This window comes from Canis lupus, chromosome 22 (genome assembly GCF_011100685.1).
Source record: "Canis lupus familiaris isolate Mischka breed German Shepherd chromosome 22, alternate assembly UU_Cfam_GSD_1.0, whole genome shotgun sequence".
Classification (NCBI taxonomy): domain Eukaryota; kingdom Metazoa; phylum Chordata; class Mammalia; order Carnivora; family Canidae; genus Canis; species Canis lupus.
This window is the reverse complement of record NC_049243.1, coordinates 2,915,836-2,933,850: the sequence shown is the minus strand read 5'-3', so window position 1 is coordinate 2,933,850 and position 18,015 is coordinate 2,915,836. Positions and strand designations below refer to the sequence as shown.

Sequence of the window (18,015 nt, the reverse complement as noted above, 5' to 3'; positions counted from 1 at the left end):
GTCCCTGGACCCGCAGCGTCAGGACCTCCCCCCCAGCTTGTTAGAGACCCGCATCCTCAGGTCCCCCCCCCCCCCCGCCCCCTCCCAACCCACTGAGCCTGAAAGTCAACGCGGAGTCGGGCGTTCTGATGCCCAGCGGCCTCATCCTAGCAGGTGCCGGGACCCGGGACACCCCTCCCCACGGGGGGCCGCGCTCTGCAGGAGGGCTCCCTGCTCCCGCCTGTAGGCTCTGTCATCAGGGTTGTCCGTGTTCATTCCTCCCGGCTGGCATCAGGATGTCTCTGTTTAATTTGTATTCCCTCCCAGTTTGCTGCTTCTGATCAGCTCTGTGCTGAGAAACCAGATTACCAGCCTTAACTTCGTTACGCAGAAACTGGGAATAAATTTGAGGGCTGCCTGTTGTCAGTAATTTGATTTTTTGCAGTCATGGCATTGGCATGGTGCAGAGAACCCAGGCCTCTGGAGGCAGATACACCCGGATTTCAGTCCAGAACCTCACCCATGTGGGGCTTTGCCAGCTGCCGTGGGTGCCTATCCCAGTTATGCATTCTGGAAATGGGAAGGAGCCACGGGATGCGCCCGGACCCCACCGGCCCCACCGGGAGGTAAACCTGAACCAAACTGTCGTTGCTCATCTGACCTCTGAAAGCCACTGCCTCGACTGATGGATCTCAGTGACGTTTGGGGCCTACTAGGATCAGTGTCCGTTCAGAGTTAGTGTCCAGTGAGAATTGCCGAGCACCAAAGACATGCTCACTAAGTGCTGGGACATACGAGGGAGGGACTGATCGATGTGTGATTTGTGTGTGTGTGTGTGTCATTGTCTCTCAGAAAAATTTGCTCAATCTTTATCCTTTTTTGAGAAAAAGTCTTAAAAATATTTTTGTGATATAATCACATACCATACCATTCATCCAGTTAGAAGACACCATTTAGGGACACCTGGGGGACTCAGCAGTGGAGCATCTGCCTTCGGCTCAGGTCAGGATCCCGAGGTCCTGGGATCGAGTCCCGCCTTGGGCTCCCCGCAGGAAATCTGCATCTTCCTCTGCCTGTGTCTCTGCCTCTCACTCTGTCTCTCATGAATAAATAAATAAAATCTTGAAAAAACTAAAGTACACCATTTAATAACTTTTAGCGTATTCCCCAAATTGTACATTTTTTATTACCTTAACAAAGAAATGATACATCTTTTAGCCATCACCCTTCCCACTATCCCCTTATTGTCCCCAGCCCTAGGAAACCACTAATCTATTTTCTATTCCTATCGATTTTCCTATTCTGGACATTTCATATTAAATGGTATCTTACAGAATGTGGTCCTTTCTCACCAGCATGTTTTTGAAATCCATCTATGTAGAATAGCATATATTAGTACTTCATTTTTTTTAACTGCCAAATAACATTCCATTGTATGGATATACCACATTTTATTTATTTATAAATTGATGAATTTGGGTAATTTTTTTTTAACCTTTTGGCCATCATGAATGATGCTGCTATCAATATTTGTGTCCAAATTGTTATGTGGATGTACGTTGTTATGGGCTGAATGTTTGTGTTCCTCTACAGTCATATGTTGAGGCCTGAACTCCCAATGTGATGGTGTTAGGGGGTGAGGCCTTTGGGAGGTGATTAGGTTATGAGGGTAGAGCCCTAATGAATGGGAGTAGTGCCCTTATAAGAAGAAGAAACTCCAGTGCAGGCTCTGTCTGTCTGTCTCTCTTTCTCCACATAGTGGAGAGATAACAAGAAAGTGCCAATTGAACACAAGGAAGGAAGTTCTCACTAGAACCCAAACATGCTGGTATCCTGATCTCAGATTTCCAGCCTCTAGAACCATGAGAAATAAACATGTCTGTTGTTTAAGTCATCCAATCAATGGTATTTTTGTTACAGCAGCCCAAACTGACCGTAAGATGTATGTTTTCATGTATCTTGGATATATACCTAGGAATGGAATTGTTAGGTAATTGGTAACTCTCTATTTAAACATTTGAGGAATTGTCAGGCTATTTTCCAAAGCAGCCGCACCACTTTACACCCCATCAGCAGGGTACAAGGGCTCCAATTTCTCCGTATACTTACTAGCACTTATTATCTGACTTGTTGAATATAGCCATCCTAGTGGATGCGAAGTGCTGTCTTATTATGGCTTTGATTTGTATTTCTCTGATAGCTAATGATGTTGAAAATATGTCATGTGTTTACCGGCCATTTGATATCTTCTTTGGAGAAATGCCTATTCGGGTCTCTTTCCTATTTTAAAATTGGCTCATGTATTTTTTTATTTTTGAGTTGTATGGGTTCTTTTTGTATTATACATACAAGTCCCTTATCAGATACATGATCTGTAAATATTTTTTTCTCGTTCTGTAGGCTGTCTTTTTACTTTTACTTGATGTCCTTTGATGCACAAAAGTCTTAATTTTGACTATATCTTGTTTTTTAATCTATTTTTATTTTGTCATGTGTACTTTGGTGTCATATTTAACAAACCACTGCCTAATCCGAGATCACAAAGATTAATCCTATGTTTCCCTCTAAAGCTTTCATAGTTTTAAGGCTTACATTTAGGCCTTTAATCATTTGAGGTAGTTTTTGCTAGTGATGGTGTGAAATAAGGGTCTAACTCCATTTTTCTGCTTATGGGCATCCAGTTGCCCCAGCACAATTGGGTAGAAAGACTTTTCTTTCCCCCATTTAATTCCCTTGGCATCCTTGTAAAAAAAATCAGTTGGTCTACCCATTTTGGCTTGTTTTAAATTTTTGCCCAAAAAACTTTGCTGGTGCAGATTTTGGTACACACACACACACACACACACACACACACAAAAGCAACAAAAAACAAACAAACAGATGAACAAACAGATGCATTGAACAAAAGCAAGCAGTGCAGAGTATTCAGCTATTTCTGGATGGCAGTGGAGTAAAGCCTCAATCCTACATTAAGTCCTTCCACTGTCTGTTTGAGTGCACACTGGCCAGGTTGCCCATGAACTTGCTCCTTGACATTATGTGTTGAGAATATTTTATTCTATCTCAAAGCAAACAAAACAGAGACCTCTGAAGAGATGCTGGTTCTAGACAATTTAGTAGACCTTAACATTTGCAGCAATTCAACAAGCTTTATTTCTGCTGAGACTAAGATTTTGGCCAACCTGGGAGTCCCCTAAAATTTTAATTGTAGAATAAACCTGTGAGGACCTTGCTGCTCTTCTTGTGGAGTCATGGCATCTTTTTCAAGGCTGCCGTTGAAAGAAGTTGCTCAGGCTCAGGATTGCCTTCCCACCAAACCTCCCAATTCAGGGAGACCGCCCATTTATCATAATAGCATAGCAGTGTTAAATGTGTCAGAAATTGTAGGAGCTGAAACTCAAATACTGTGCATTGCAAACAGATTCCTGGTTGATAGAGAAGGGAAGAGGGAGTGTGTGTTCCCTACCACCTTGGGATCAGTTCAAACATGCCAGACTTGCCCAAGCTTTAAGCATTGTCTCCCAAGCCACAGGGGCAGGGAACGGAGGATTCAAGGAGGAAAGCCATCTTAGGTGAGTTTATCATTCAAAACCATCAAATGAGGGCTCCCATCATTCAACCTTGGGTGATCGTCATTGTGTGAATTGAATTCCATTCAGAAAAATTTATAGCAGAGCTCACCAACGGCCCATGAGTCAGCTCCGATTATAGGAGATTTTTCAATCTGGTCTCAGACTTCAATGTCATCCCCATTTGTTCTGCTGAACACCTAGTACATGCAAAGCTCCATATGAGTATTGTGGGGAGGTGGGAGTAAAGATGAATGTAGAAAGGCACAATCTGTACTGTGTTGGAGTTTATAATTCAACAGGAGTTTGCCAGAACTGAATGTCGAAGGACCCATGCACTGTTTAAAAAATTATGGAGTTTTATTAAGCAATGGTTCCTGTGTTTGGTGTGTATTGTAATGAAAGGATACAGATGAAAATCAACAACAGAAAAAAGGCGTTTGGGGTAAAGTCTAGGAGGGACCTAGCACAAGCTTCCGGTTGTCCTATCCCAGTGGGGTGTGCTTACTTCTTCAGGCAGCGATGTGTGGCAATACACACAAAGTATTACCAACAAGGAAAGCTCATTGAGCCTTGGAGTCCAGAGATTTTATTGGGGTTCGATTACATATGCATGGATGACTGAGCATGTTGTTGACCTAACCCAGGCCCTCCAGAGATCAAGGGAATACCATATGGCCCAAGGCCCTCAATAAGTCACATTGTTAGCATAACTGTCTGGTATAGCCCAAGAAACCTAGGTAAACAAAGATAATTTTATTAAGTAGGATATTCCAATGACCTAGAGGTTATCTCCTAGAACTTGAATAAGGGCCAAATATTTTGGGGAAATATACATGTTTAGACAACCCAGATGTGCTGAAATAATCCTTTGCTACACAGAACCCAAATGCATTCTTATTGTTAAAAAATTCAAACATTACAGACAGGTCTAAATCACCCTCTTCTTGGAGGAGCATCTTTACAAATGTAATGTTTGCCTACGTGCTGTTGCTAGAAGCTCTGTTGTAGTGCGCACTGGGACTCTGTCTCAGAACATCTCCAACATCTAGTAAGAAGACAGACGGTGCCAAAGATGCTTAGCATTGGACTAATCTTCCACATATTTCCCAAGAAACTCTCATAAAGATTCAGAGACTACATTCCATCTGACTCCAGATACATTGTGGGAAAGTTAAAATAAAACTTTTCTCTTAGGAAAAGAAGATGACTGAAGAGACACTTGTTCTCAAGCCAGTTACAAGTCTAGAGTGGCTTATGTGAATTCCTTTGGGATCACTAGGGATGGCAATATGGAATTGGAATGCTGCCATCAGAATTGAGCTTGAGTTCCGGCCTTTCCACTTCTCAGTGACTGTAGCAGGTTGACTGGTGTCATCCTCCAAAAGATAGGTCCACGTCCTAAACCCTGGTACCTGCCAATGTGACTTTATGTGGAAATAGGGTTTCTGCAGATGTAATTAAGTTAAAGATCTAGAGATGACATCAGCCCAGACTTAAGGTGGGACACAAACCCAATGACTGGCATCCTAATAAGAGAAAGGAGAGGGAGATTTAACACACAAAAAGCCATGCACAGGAGGAGGCTGTGTGGAGATGGAGGCAGAGATTGGAGCATTTCAGCTTCAAGCCAACAATGTCAGGATGGATGCTGCCACCAGGAGCTAGGAAGGAGCAAGGAAGGAATTTGTTTGCAAAGACCTTATATCCAAATAAGGTCACATTTACAGATACCGATGTTAGGACTTTAATTTCTCTTTTCTGGGGACACAGTTCAACTCCCAAAAGAATCAAGGGTGGAAGCAAGAAGTCCAGCTAAGGAGCAATGGCAGCAACACGGGTAAGAGATATTTTTAGCTTGGATCTAAGTTGTATTAGAAGACTAGTGAGAGGTGGTCTGTCTCGGGATGTATTTTGAAAGCAGAGTGAACATTATTTCTGATCTATTGGAAATCAAAAGGCGAGGCATCAAGGATGTCTCAAGCTTTTTCATATGAGCACTTGGAAGATTACAGATGTCATTAATTGAAGTGGCAAAGGCTGCGGGAAGAGCAGACTTCTGTATGAAGATCAGGTGTTTGATTTTGAGCACGTATAATTTAAGACGTCTTTCAGACATCCAGTAAAAATATTGAGTGGGAAATTGAATAATAAAATCCACGGTAGTTCAGGGAGAGGCCTATGCAGGAGATATAATTGGGAATCACGGGCATCTGGGTGGTGAACTCCTTATCTTGGCCATTCTGTCGACATTGTACTTGGAAAATATTTACATGAAAGCTTTAGCTGGAAACCTGGAGGTTATCCTGAGCTGAAAAAGTCTGTGAAAGAGTAAAGCATTTGCCAGGCTTCTTGGCAAAATCCTCAGTCACTTATCTTTTGTAGGAAAGGGATATGACAAAGAAACTTGGTCACTTACGAAAATAGGTAACACTGAGCTCCAACAACATGCCAGATTTATTTTATAAGTTCTTTCATTCATGACTTAAAATAACCCTTTGAGATTGCTTGGTACCGTTCACAGTTTCTATTACAATGGGGAAAACCTAATTTTAAGGTGGATAGATAGCTCCGAGGTATCCAGCTTCCAAGGGGCACGGTAGAGATTCATACCCACGTTTGCCCGAGAGTGGATTTGGAGATGTTGAGCACCGTGTTAGTTAACCTCACAAGCGTCTGTGCCTTTTGTAGAGCCGTCCAAGGAAAGCACTTCTCTGAAATACATTTCTCAAATTACCTCCAATTTCCTATTCTTAACTTTTGATTACCCCTAATCCCTCATTTCTACTTTTTTTTTTTAATAAGTAAGCTCTATGCCCAACATGAGGCTTGAACTCATGACCCTGATACCGAGAGTTGTATGCTCTACTGACTGAGCCCGTCAGGAGCCCTTCAACCCCTCATTTCTGACAGTGTGTCAGAATTTCCCATGGGTGAGGTGAAATAACTTTGTGCCCAGAAAGGAGTCCTGACAGTTACTAAGCTGTCACACCAAGGCTCATCCCCTTCCAGCTGGAGACGATGATGGCTGCCCAGACCCAGATAACCAGAAAGGGGTGGCAGTCTCCAGCCTGCCCACACTGCCTGCCTGTCCTCTAGGTGTTTCTACAACCTCCTAGCCAATGTGTGAACTGCAGGCCAAGCCAGAGTCTCTTGGCCTAGCGCATGTCTCCGTGTTCTCCGGAGCCAATAAAATGCAGCATGAGAGTTCATCAGGCACCTTCTGGTCTACCCACCCCTGACGCCCTGGTTGTGGGGCAGGCTGGACCTTGTCTTTGCCCTCCATCAACTCCAGGACCTCTGGTGGAGAGGCTAGATAGTGGCCAGTTCCTCCATTCCCTCCATTCCTTCCTACTCCCACTCTGTGCCCCTATACTTTTTAAGGTGATAATAATTATAATTATTATGATAACAACAGCCAAAATTTATTAAGTATTTATGATGTGCCAGACACTGTGCTCAGGGTTTCACACAAGACAATGCTTCGAAGCCTCACGACAATTCAGTGGGGGTATATACAACCTTTTTGTGATAAGGCCATTGAAACACAGAAAAAGTAATTTTCCCATGGTCGTAATGCTAATGGATGGGATTGCTGGCCTTCGAACCTAGGCCCTCTCCTTCCTTCCATCCTCTGTCCTATGTGGTGTCTTCCTTGGAAATAATAAGTATAATGGTAACTAGAATTGTAACCAGAAAATATATCAAGACTTGTGTCAACCACCCCACCAAATTTAGAAAAGGAGGCCCAAGGCAAATGAAATAATATTCTGACTATTGCTATATTTAACTTCTCTTTTCCTTCCTTCTTTTCTTCTTTCCCCCAAGAATAGACTTGGAATAATATGGTGGCTTCCTGAAAGTGGGGAAAGTGAAAGTGGGGTCACAGGGATCATGTCTCACAGTGGACAGAAGGTCAGCTTTGGCATCAGCTCACTGACCAAATGCTGAACAGTAAGAGACTTGACAGTAACAGACCCTGAGGAACACATCTTCAGGGGCCTCTTGATGTTGATTTTATGACTTCATTCCCTTGAAATTTCCTAGGAAAGTTGGTTGTCCTTCTGTTAACATAGTAACTGGAAGAGTCTGCTGGTTGGTTAACCGCAAGGACAGGGCTGATGAAAGGGAAGGGTGTGAGGTACATCTGCACAGATTATGACTCAAGACCAGTGTTTTATCTTTTTTTAGTTTCTATATATAGCCAGTTTATTTAAGAGTCTAAACTCATGTGATTAAAACAGAAAATGTTAAAAAATTTTTTTCTAATAATTTTGTCCAACCAGCCTTGTCAAACTTTACCAATGGGTAGCTTACTCTTTATTGATATCTTTGTAGAATTTTATAATTCTGTTTTTTTTAAGATTTTATTTATTCATGAGAGAAACAGAGAGAGAGAGTCAGAGACACAGGCAGAGGGAGAAGCAGGCTCCTTGCGGGAAGCCCAATGCGGGACTCGATCCCAGGATCCCGGGATCATGATCTGAGCCAAAGGCAGACACTCAACCACTGAGCCACCGATTTTTATAATTCATTAGGCATCTAGTTTTAGAACAGTCTCATTTTGATATTTAAGCTCATTCATATTCATTTCCAAACTTCTACCTCAAAAGTTGTTCTAAGCTTTTTTTCCTTCGTCTTCCTAGTACTAACTAGACCTGTCTTGGTTCTCAGGGCTTATGGGGTTAAATGTGGTTTGTATGAATGTGATTGAGCACAGGTTTGATGCCCCTCACAAGATCAGATTTGATTTAATAGGGAAAATTCCAGACTACGTGGTTTTGTAAATTGTCGTAGCTTCTCCTTCCCCCCATCTCACTGCCCCTGTCCATACCAAAGATGCTCCATCCCATACCTCTTGATCCTGGAGTTATTATCTCCTTCAGGTTAACTATCTTTGATCTGGTATCAGAAATGTGACTCAAATCTAGTTATTTTCACTGGAGTCTGTTTGACCTGTTGGAAACATACACATCTTTGTCTTGTCAAATGGTGTACAAGCTATTCCACTGGCGAGAGCCCTCTCCATCTTGCCATTATCCTGAAGTTTCTCTTCTTCTTGCTCAACTAAAAGAGGCAGAGTAGACCACAATTAGGTAAGTGGATGTTCAACCAGGGAGTAAAATACAATCCTGCCCCTCCTGTAGTCTTCCTTAACCTTTGTAGCTGCTTCTCTTGGAGTCTTATCTTTGGTTTTAGAGAACAGAAGTAAATGGCTTCTTTTCATCAACACGGTATTAGTCAAAAAGCCGAAGACCCCTTTACGTCTTAAACTTTTTCTTATAGTCACTGGGTGTGGGGCGGGGTGGGGCAGCAAAGTATGGTTGGCTCTGAACTGGTGCCTCTCATAGGCCCTGAGGTGGAAAGATAACCCCAACTGATGGCAACTCTCTGAATGAGGGGTGCTTAATGCCTCTGGTTGATTCTAGGACATGGGAAAATTTTTGCTTCCATATAATTGCATGTTTTAATAGTTTAGGGTAGAATTTCCCCAAGTTATTTTTCAGCAACAATAGCCCACCTCATTAAGCTCTGTGTGCTTATTGTGAGGTCCAACATCCATTTTCCCCATCTTCCCTGCTAGCAGAATCATGATTTTGTTCATGAAGTAAGCCTCCTCTTTTTTCTTTCTCTCTCATTATTTTTCTGGATCATTTAAGAATAAGACACATACAAGGTGTCTCTTAATTCTTAAATATTTCAGTGTATATTTTCTCAACTGAAGGAGTTCTCCCACAAAACCACAGGACAATTATCAAAACTAGGAAATTAACATGGATAAAATATTATTATTTAATCTACAAACCTTATAAATATTTTGTCAACTGGCCCAATAATATATACTTCAAAATATCAAAAGAAAATCCAAGGCGTTTTTCACATTTCTTTAGTCTCCCTTTAACCTACAACTGTTCCTGAGTCTGTCTTTGGATTTGGTGACATCGATTTTTTTTTTGGAAGTTGAAGCCAGTGAGTTTGTAGACTGTCCCCAGTTTGAATTTGGCTGATGTTTCCTGGCGATCAGATTCAGGGCTTCAGTTCAGGAGGCACCTGTTAGGCCCATTGGACCAAAAATTCAATTTCTTTCTTTTCTTTTTTTCAAAGATTTATTTATTTATTAGAGAGAGGGAGGAAGGGGGGGAGCAGTGAGAGAGGGAGAGAGAGAATGTCAAGCCGACTCCATGCCAAGCGTGGGGCTCCATGCAGGCTCAATCCCATAACCCTGAGATCATGACCTGAGCTGAAATCAAAAGTCAGTCACTTAACCAACTGAGCCGCCCACACATCCTGAGAATTCAATTTCTAATATAAACATTACTGACTCACTGGCCCCTTATGTCTGTTGCTTTGTTACCACACTCAGAATCTCCCATATTCATGCTTTTGAACTGACTACGCTGACTCCCACTGCCCTTCCTGCAGCAAGCTGTTCATCATCATCAGAGGACCGAGGGGAGGGACTGATGTAGTAAACTAGATCTATTTCTACTCATTTATTTTGGTGGGAAGCTTCCTCCAAATGTGGTGGGTCCTCCCATATACTATTCCTGGTACCCACAGTACTGCTCACGGGTCAGAAGATCACCCAAGATTAGTGTACTTGATAAACCTTGGGCTTCCACGGATTGCTCCAGAATAGTACTCAAAATGGGGTTTTAGTGCCTACTTTTCATTTTTAGGAAGTGAAGGGCTGCAGAGTTGACTGATTTTTATCTTTAAAGAACATAGTCTTCCGACCAGGTGCTGTTTGTTCTCAATCGGGCAAAAATAGACTTTATGAGCGTGTGCTCAGAAGTAGCCATAGGCTTGGCAGGCTAATCTTTGCTCTCCTTCGGGAGGGATTTTGCACTTGGTTTTCCCAGGGGTGGAAGGGGCTCCTATGTGCTGCTGTACTTTCTTCTGAAATTCTCAGTGAAAAGGAGCAGACACCCCAAGCATATGAGGCCTTCTGTGTGGGTGTGAGATGTGGTCTAGCACATTCTCTGCAGAGTAACCCTCTCCCCCTTCAGAGGATCTCCTCGACAGTAGGCAGGTAACTCTGGGGTGTGAGCTGCTGATGGCTTCTTTTGTGGGTTACCACAGCATCCAGGAGAGTGCCTCCCACTCAATGCCTCCTGAAGGACAGACGTGCTACCATGGAGAGGTATCAGCAGCAGGAAGAGAAACCAGAAGTAGCCCGAGCATGCGGCTGAGAGGGTGGCGACAAGAAGAGGATCTGGCTTTGGTGGTTGAGACTGAACTCCTGATGAATGACGGTCTACAGCGCTCCTCCAGGAAGTTGACACATGGGGAGCTTTATTCTATTTTTTATGGCAGCCAGAAGTGTATCATTTCATACTAGCCATCTTTGACCCTGCACATACTAAATGGTGGTTTCTGACATATGGTTTTGAAAGGGGCTACGCCTCCAGGTTCTTAAATAATGGCCAAGTGAGTTTTAAGAACGATAAATCACCTAGAAGCATATTTATATGCCAAAAAGAAAAAAATAAAGAACAGTATTAATATTACTATCCTTATGATTATAAATATAACCCTCACTTAGAGATGTTCTTGCTCACACAGTGCAGGTAATTCAAGGGAGTGGTTGGAATGCTGCATACGCTGCTCCCCTTGAGGCTGCACTCTGCACCACGGCTAGCCCATGAGAACTCACTTCTTGATTGCATTTTCTTTTTTTGCATTAAAAAAAAAGAAGGGGCACCTGGGTGGCTGAGCATCTGCCTTTGGCTCAGGGCGTGACCCCGGGATCCTGGGGATCGAGTTCCACATCGGGCTCTCCTCAGGGAGCCTGCTTCTCCCTCTACCTGTGTCTCTGCATTTCTCTCTGTCTCATGAATAAATTAGATCTTAAGATACATATATATAAATAATTAAAATGTATCATCTATACGCCATAAAGCTCACCACTTAGAAGTACATATAATTCAGTGGCCTTTATTATTTTTTAAAATTTAGATTCAATGAGTCAGCATAAATTCAGAAGCCTTTAGTACGTATGCAAGGTTGTGCAACCATCATCACTAATTCACGTGACCGTCGGTTCTGCTCTGTCCCCCACGCTCCACTTGCCACTTGGGCCAGATCCAGCCAGGAGCTGGGTGCCCCAAAGGCGGAGCCTGCCACCCCACTGCGGAGAACAGGGCTGGGGTGGGCCAGCCCAGGCCCCACTGCCCAGGGCGCCCGGGCCCCTCAGGGCTAAAGGGACCAGGCCAGCGCTCTGGCTCCAAGGTCTTCGGCCGGTGACAGCCTATTTCCAGCTACTCCTCCCCTCCTGACCTTGACCCTGACCGTCCCCTGCCCCCACCACGTCCCCAATATCCTGAAGGCTTGGTGCTCACCGGGGTCATCCTCCTGTCTCTGAATGTCTCTGAAGGGGAGGAGACACACAGGCCCCTGCGACACCAGGCCACTGCCCTGCTGCCACTGGGCCTGGGGTCCAAATGCCTGCACTGGCCAGGCACAGGGGACATCGCGGCGACACCCCCGCTTCTGCTGCTTGGCCCAGAACTGGGGGGAAATTGCTCAAAGGTTCTCTCAGGGAGGCCCCGGGGCGGGGGGGGGGGGCACAGAGCCTGGACCCGGGGTAGGGGGTCGGGAGAGTCCCACCCTCTCCCCCTACATGGGTTCTTAAGGCTCTGGCTTCAGACTCAGGCTGGACCCGGGGAAGGCAAGAACAGAACCTTCCTTAGGGTTTTCTGGTAGCACGTTTGCTATTTTTCTCAAGTCTTCCACCGTCCACCATGTTAAGCCTCGTGTTTACAAAGGCCCCCCCAGACCCCCCCCCCCCGCCTTGTCTGTTCTGCTGTGGCAACTAACCCAGAGTGTCCACCGTGGTCGATCACACTGAATTTGGGAGGAGCTTTACGCATCAGGGGAACAGGCGGAACCCTGAAAGCAGTTTATTCCTCCAACGGTCGTGCCTCCTGTTGACAGACTAGAGCAAAATCACTGAAATATTTATCCCCGGGATCCCCGGGTGGCTCAGCGGTTTGGTGCCTGCCTTGGGCCCAGGGCGTGATCCTGGAGACCCGGGATCGAGTCCCACATCGGGCTCCCTGCATGGAGCCTGCTTCTCCCTCTGCTTGTGTCTCTGCCTCTCTCTCTGTGTCTGTCACGAATAAATAAAATCTTTAAAAAAAAAAATTATCCCCAAGTGGGAACACGTGTTAAGGTGGTCGGGGAGGAGAGCAGGATGCAATTACATCAAAGGAAACAACACTCAGACAAGTGACAGGACAGAAAAATGCTTCGAAGGGAAAGCACTACAATGTTGTCTTTTAGGGGATGGCACTACGATGGATTTGGGGGCCAAGAACCTGAGTTCATGACAGAAATTCCTTGTATTAGTCGTCTGTGTGTCCTCCTTGCCTCCCCATCCACCTGGAGAGGGTCCAGTCGGTTTCTAAGACCTGCAACTACGCAGCCGAGATCGGACCGGAGCAGCCCGTGGCTCTCCCCAGGACTGTCACCTGGCCACCTGCCACTCAGGCCAAGGCGGCAATTAAGAAGGCGCTCACTGCCTGGGCCAAAGCCACGGAGGGCAGGGGGAGAGCGCTGAGATCCAGCTGAAAGTCTCTTCCGTGCATTTTGTTGAGCATCTAATTCTGTGTCCTCTGTTTCAGCGGCTGCACCGTTAGGCCCTGCTTTATCCTAAGTGCCTTGACTGTGTGTTTCCAGTGAAGAGCCCAGGATTCGCAGCAAGGGATTTTAATGGGTCTTGGTGAGGGGTGGCCCGAAAGGGAGAGGAAGGGGTCTGCTGGGGGGTGGAGAGCAGAAATGCAACTTTGGCCTTCTTCTCCACGTGTCTGACCCCTGCCCTTGCCCCGCCGTCCCCCCCCCCCCCCCCCCCAGTAAGCTCAGGCTGGACCCAACTGTAACAGTGGTACCACGGGGAAGGGACCGGCTCCTTCCCAAGGCTGCTGACTGGGCCTCTAAAGTCTAGACCTGGAGTCCCCAGGCTCTCGCTCTCATGCAAATCCCAAATCGTGCAAGGGAGAGGCAGCTCCTGTCGGAAGTCGGGACTCGGCAACAAGCGTCACCAACCATTCACTCACCTTACCAAAAGACCACTTTGCCAAGGGGAAGGGTGAGGGCTGGAGGACGCGGCCACGCGACCCGCTTACAGCCCGCTTCTCCCCATCTCCAGGCCCGCCTCGCCCCCCCAGTGAAACTGGCCTGGGGTGGCCCTTAATACTCCCCCAGCCCCGCTGCCTCTCTGGAGAGCCGTCGCAGCTCGGGAAGCCAAGTCGTTTCTTGGAAGGGAGGATTCAGTACGAGGTTAAAAATCAAAACATTAAAACGGAAGGATTGCTGTGTTAGGAAAAATGAAATAAAATTAATAATCCGCTAGGGATGAGTTAGACCCGTCGGTTGACCCATCACTTGCTCCCTGGGTCGCAGGTCTTCGGGGTCAGGGAAGGTTGGGTGTAGGAGTTCCCGGGGCTGCAGGGACGATTACCAGCTTGGTGGCCTGAAACAACAGAAATCCATCCTCTGGCAGGTGTGGAGACCAGAGGTCCGAAATCAAGGTGCTCCATCGGGGGCTCCGGGGAGGCCCTTCCTGGCCTTTTCCAGCGTTGGGTGGGCTTCAGGGACTCCGGGGCCCGGGCTGCTCCGCTGCCACCACTGGGCGAGGCCGCCTCCTCCGGGTGCCTGTGTCCAGAGTCCTGGGGCCCGCTCTCCCGAACGGGGCTGCGACCTGGTCGTGGCCCCACCTGGGTAACCCAGGAGACTCTCAACGCTCTCGGCCGAGTCACAGTCTGCCCTAGACGGCAAGGTTTGGTCACCCCTCCAGGCACGCAGAGGCCCCTGCCGAGGGGAAGCACTTCAACGGTCAAGTGCGCCTTGTAGGTGGTCTTCTAGGTTGTAAACCTTGAAACCTGGGTGCTGGGGAGCAGGCCGGTCATCATCAGGGGGCGCGAGGGGAAGCTAGTGAGGTTCTTCTTCGTCCCCCAACAAGCAATGCCTGCACAGTGGCGGCTCTGAAGGAAGAAGGCCCTAGAGGGGAGGCGAGGTGCAGGGGACTCGTCCCCCGCCAGCTGCCGGCCGGATCCCCCCACCTTCCTCCAGGCCCCAGGAAGCCAAGCCGGCTTTGCCTTCTGTGTACTTAGGCCTTGTTCATCCGTGTGCGCGTGGAGTAAGCGGCAGGACTGCTGAACTGTGTCAACATCTATCCAAGGATGATGATTTGTAAGCAGTTGAGCCACTGTGAACCCAATTTACTCTGATCCAGGATACTTGGGGATTAGGATACATATTGGGGCACGGGGTTGGGGGGCTCAGGGGTTGGGCACCTGCCTTTGGCTCAGGGTGTGACCCCGGGGTCCTGGGATCGATTCCTGCCTCTGGTCCCTGCAGGGAGCCTGCTTCTCCCTCTGCCTGTGTCTCTGCCTCTCTCTGTGTGTCTCTCACGAATAAATAAATAAAATCTTTTTTTTTTTAAAAAGGATGTGGACAATTTCTGGTGCCCCCAGTCAGCCCACTACACTGGGTAATTTTTTTTTTATCTGTCCTACCATAGAATGGGCCTTCCCATAAACTCTGTGGCTCTCTAAATCCCCCAAGGTTTCGAGCCCCCCCCCCCCCCCCCCCCCCCCCCCGTTAGTGACCTGAATGCAGGCCTGCTCCCTCGGGGTTTAATCTCACCTTAGGAAAATAAGCTACTTTCTCTGACATCCTCGCATCATAGCTGACTTTTTTTTTTAATTTAAATTATAATTATTTATTTCCAATGCTGTGAGTCTTTCAAGAAGAAATCCTATTTGCAATTTTTTTTATTTTTTATTTTTTATTGGAGCTCAATTTGCCAACATAAGCATAACACCCAGTGCTCATCCCATCAAGTAGCTGACTTTTGAGGAATCCCAGGTTTGTGTTTACAGAACGTACCTGTCAGATTCGAGCTTGGGGCCTGAAAAGCTCGAAGTAAAAGCTTCTGTGACCGACCCGTTGGTGTGACCGCAGGGAACCGACCCTGATTTTCCCTAATTCACTGTTCCCGGGACCAACGGAGCAGGGGTTCCGGAGAAACCCTCTGCGTGCTGAATAAAGCTTGGTGCACACCGCACAGGCTGACTTCTGCTGTCGTTGTTTCTCAGGGTTGTCAGGAACAAGACATTAGAAAAAAATGTGTTCATCTATTTCTCGGCTCTCTCAGGGTTTTATTTTTCTGCTTGAAGCCATAAATCTTTTCTGCCTCCACGCTAAACAAATGGCTTCGTTGGCCATCCTGGAAATCTCCTATTACAGGGAGGCTTCCTGTCTTTGTTATCATGCAGAGCGGTACAAAGATAGACTTTCTTTCTTTTTTATTTATTTTTATTTTTTATACACACACATAATATTTATTTATGAATTAATGAGATAATCCATATTAAGCATAGTGCCAGGCAAGTGCCCAATAGATATGAGCAAATTATTAGTATATATATTCATAGAGAAGCAAGCATGGACTATGCAGGAAGGCCCATTATAGGCAGAACAAGAGCAAATGTGCATGTTGGAGGAGTTAATTGGGAGCAGCTAGCTCTTTTTGGTGCCTGGAGCTTTACCCCAAGCCTTCTTTTTATTTTATTTTTTTAAAATCTAGTTAATCTGGGACTCCTGGATGGCTCAGAGGTTGAACATCTGCCTTCAGCCCAGGGCGTGTTCCTGGAGTCCCAGGATCAAGTCCCACATCAGGCTCCCTGCATGGAGCCTGCTTCTCCCTCTGCCTGTGTCTCTGCCTTTCATGAATAAGTAAATTTTTTTAAAAAATTAAAAAAAATAAAATCTAGTTAATTCATTAACATCTAGTGTATTATTGGTTCCCAAGGTAGAGGGCAGTGACTCTTCAGTCTTACCTAACACCCAGGGCTCCCTCCATCCATTACCTGCTCTCCTTCACGCCCGGCACCCGGTGACCCCGTCCCCCACCTCCTCCCCTCCAGCGACCCTCAGCTCCTTCCCTAGACTTCAGAGTCTCTCGTGGTTGGTCTTTCTCACCGTCCCTTTGCAGTGAAGTGACTGCCTGCCTTTGGAATTCTTAGAAATTCTTAGAAATAAAAGAAAGTCTTGATGAAATTTTTTGCCTGTACCAGAGGTTTATAGATTCAGAGGTAAAGGGGGAAAAAAGAGGTGTTTCCCTCCTCAATCTTTCTAACCATGGAGGAGCGTCTTATTCTGTTCCTTGCAAACCTGATATGGAAGCATTAGTTCTGGGCATGAGGGGTTAAATTTTTTTCACTGTTTTTATTTTAATGAGCTGGACATAAGTCTGTTTGTTAGATTTAGGGGGGGAGGCAAATGGAAAGCTGTATGATTGCTTGTAGACTTTGTTTCTCAAACTCTTTTTTTCCCCTGAAGAATAGTAATTTATTCTGAGCATAGTAATGTAATATTTGTATACTGTTAATATCCACACGGGTCAAATATTAGAAGCAGAGTCGCAGGCCTGGGAAAAAATCTTGTTCTCGGGGCAGAGCCACGGCTCCACAAAGAAGCAGCACGGATAAGGCCCCACACTCACTCCTGGTTCTGTGGTATGAAGGTCCCATCACTACGCCGTCCGGTCCACAGTGTTGCTGGAGAGCTGTGGGACATTCATACAGTGGTTCTAGAAGCCTCTTTCCTCTTCATCTTCACAGCGGCAGCAGACCAGAGCTTTTGAGGAAGACCTTTTTTTTCTTTCCCTCCAAGTTTCAAGATTTTGTCACCTATGGGACCTACGGTTGGGTTGAGGAAGGACTTGCCATTCCAGCTCCTATCACTAGGCCAGGGTCAATGCTGGGAGGGGTGGGGAAGGGTGCTAGAATCAGTGGTTTCCAGGGTTGGAGGAGACCCAGGGTGAGGGTACATCCAGAGCCAGCATGTCTCTCCTGTGGCCTTTGGGTTGGAGTAGGGTCAGATGGGCAGGCCCTGGGTGCTGTTAGCAGCTTTTCAGGCCTCTGCCCCGTTTCTGGGCCTGCTGTATGTAGCACTAGCTCTGTGCCAGGACTCAGTTCCTTAGCAAGTCCGAGCCTCTGCTTCTTCAGAATAATCATGATTTATAAGGTCAGTTACGGATCTAGCAAAAAACTATAAACATGTGAAATAAACTAAGCCTTCCTTGTTTATTTTCAAGGAACCATTTGCTGTTTTCTGTCCAACAAAACCAAATTCCTTATCATTTCTGTGCTACTCTCAGGTCCTAAAATAGTGCTTTTTATTTCGGGATTTAAACAAACAGTTCAGTTTGGCACACGGGAAGAGAGCAAGAGAGTCACGAACAGGAAATGTGACCTGAAAGGGAGGCTGGTGCGGGTCCGTGAAGGCAAAGCACTCATTCATGGGCACGAGGAGCCACTGCCCTGGTGCCAGGCTTTGGGGGACCCTCTCTGGTCCTCCTCCAGCCCTTCCTGTCCTGAGGGCACTGGGAGTCCATAGACCTAAACTCCTCTTACACTGCTGCCTAGACTGTGCTCAGGGGACTTGAGGATTCAGCAGC

At 46.3% G+C, this 18,015-nt stretch overlaps 1 protein-coding gene across 1 annotated transcript in view; it reads left to right on the top strand.

Moving 5' to 3' along the window:
- The first annotated feature begins 4,933 nt into the window (after positions 1-4,933).
- Positions 4,934-18,015, top strand: part of CYSLTR2 (cysteinyl leukotriene receptor 2) — a 47,617-nt gene continuing 34,535 nt past the window's right edge. The window contains exon 1 of the mRNA XM_038569493.1: positions 4,934-5,388. The gene's annotated coding sequence lies outside the window, so the exon portion shown is untranslated. The remainder of the gene's footprint in view (positions 5,389-18,015) is intronic.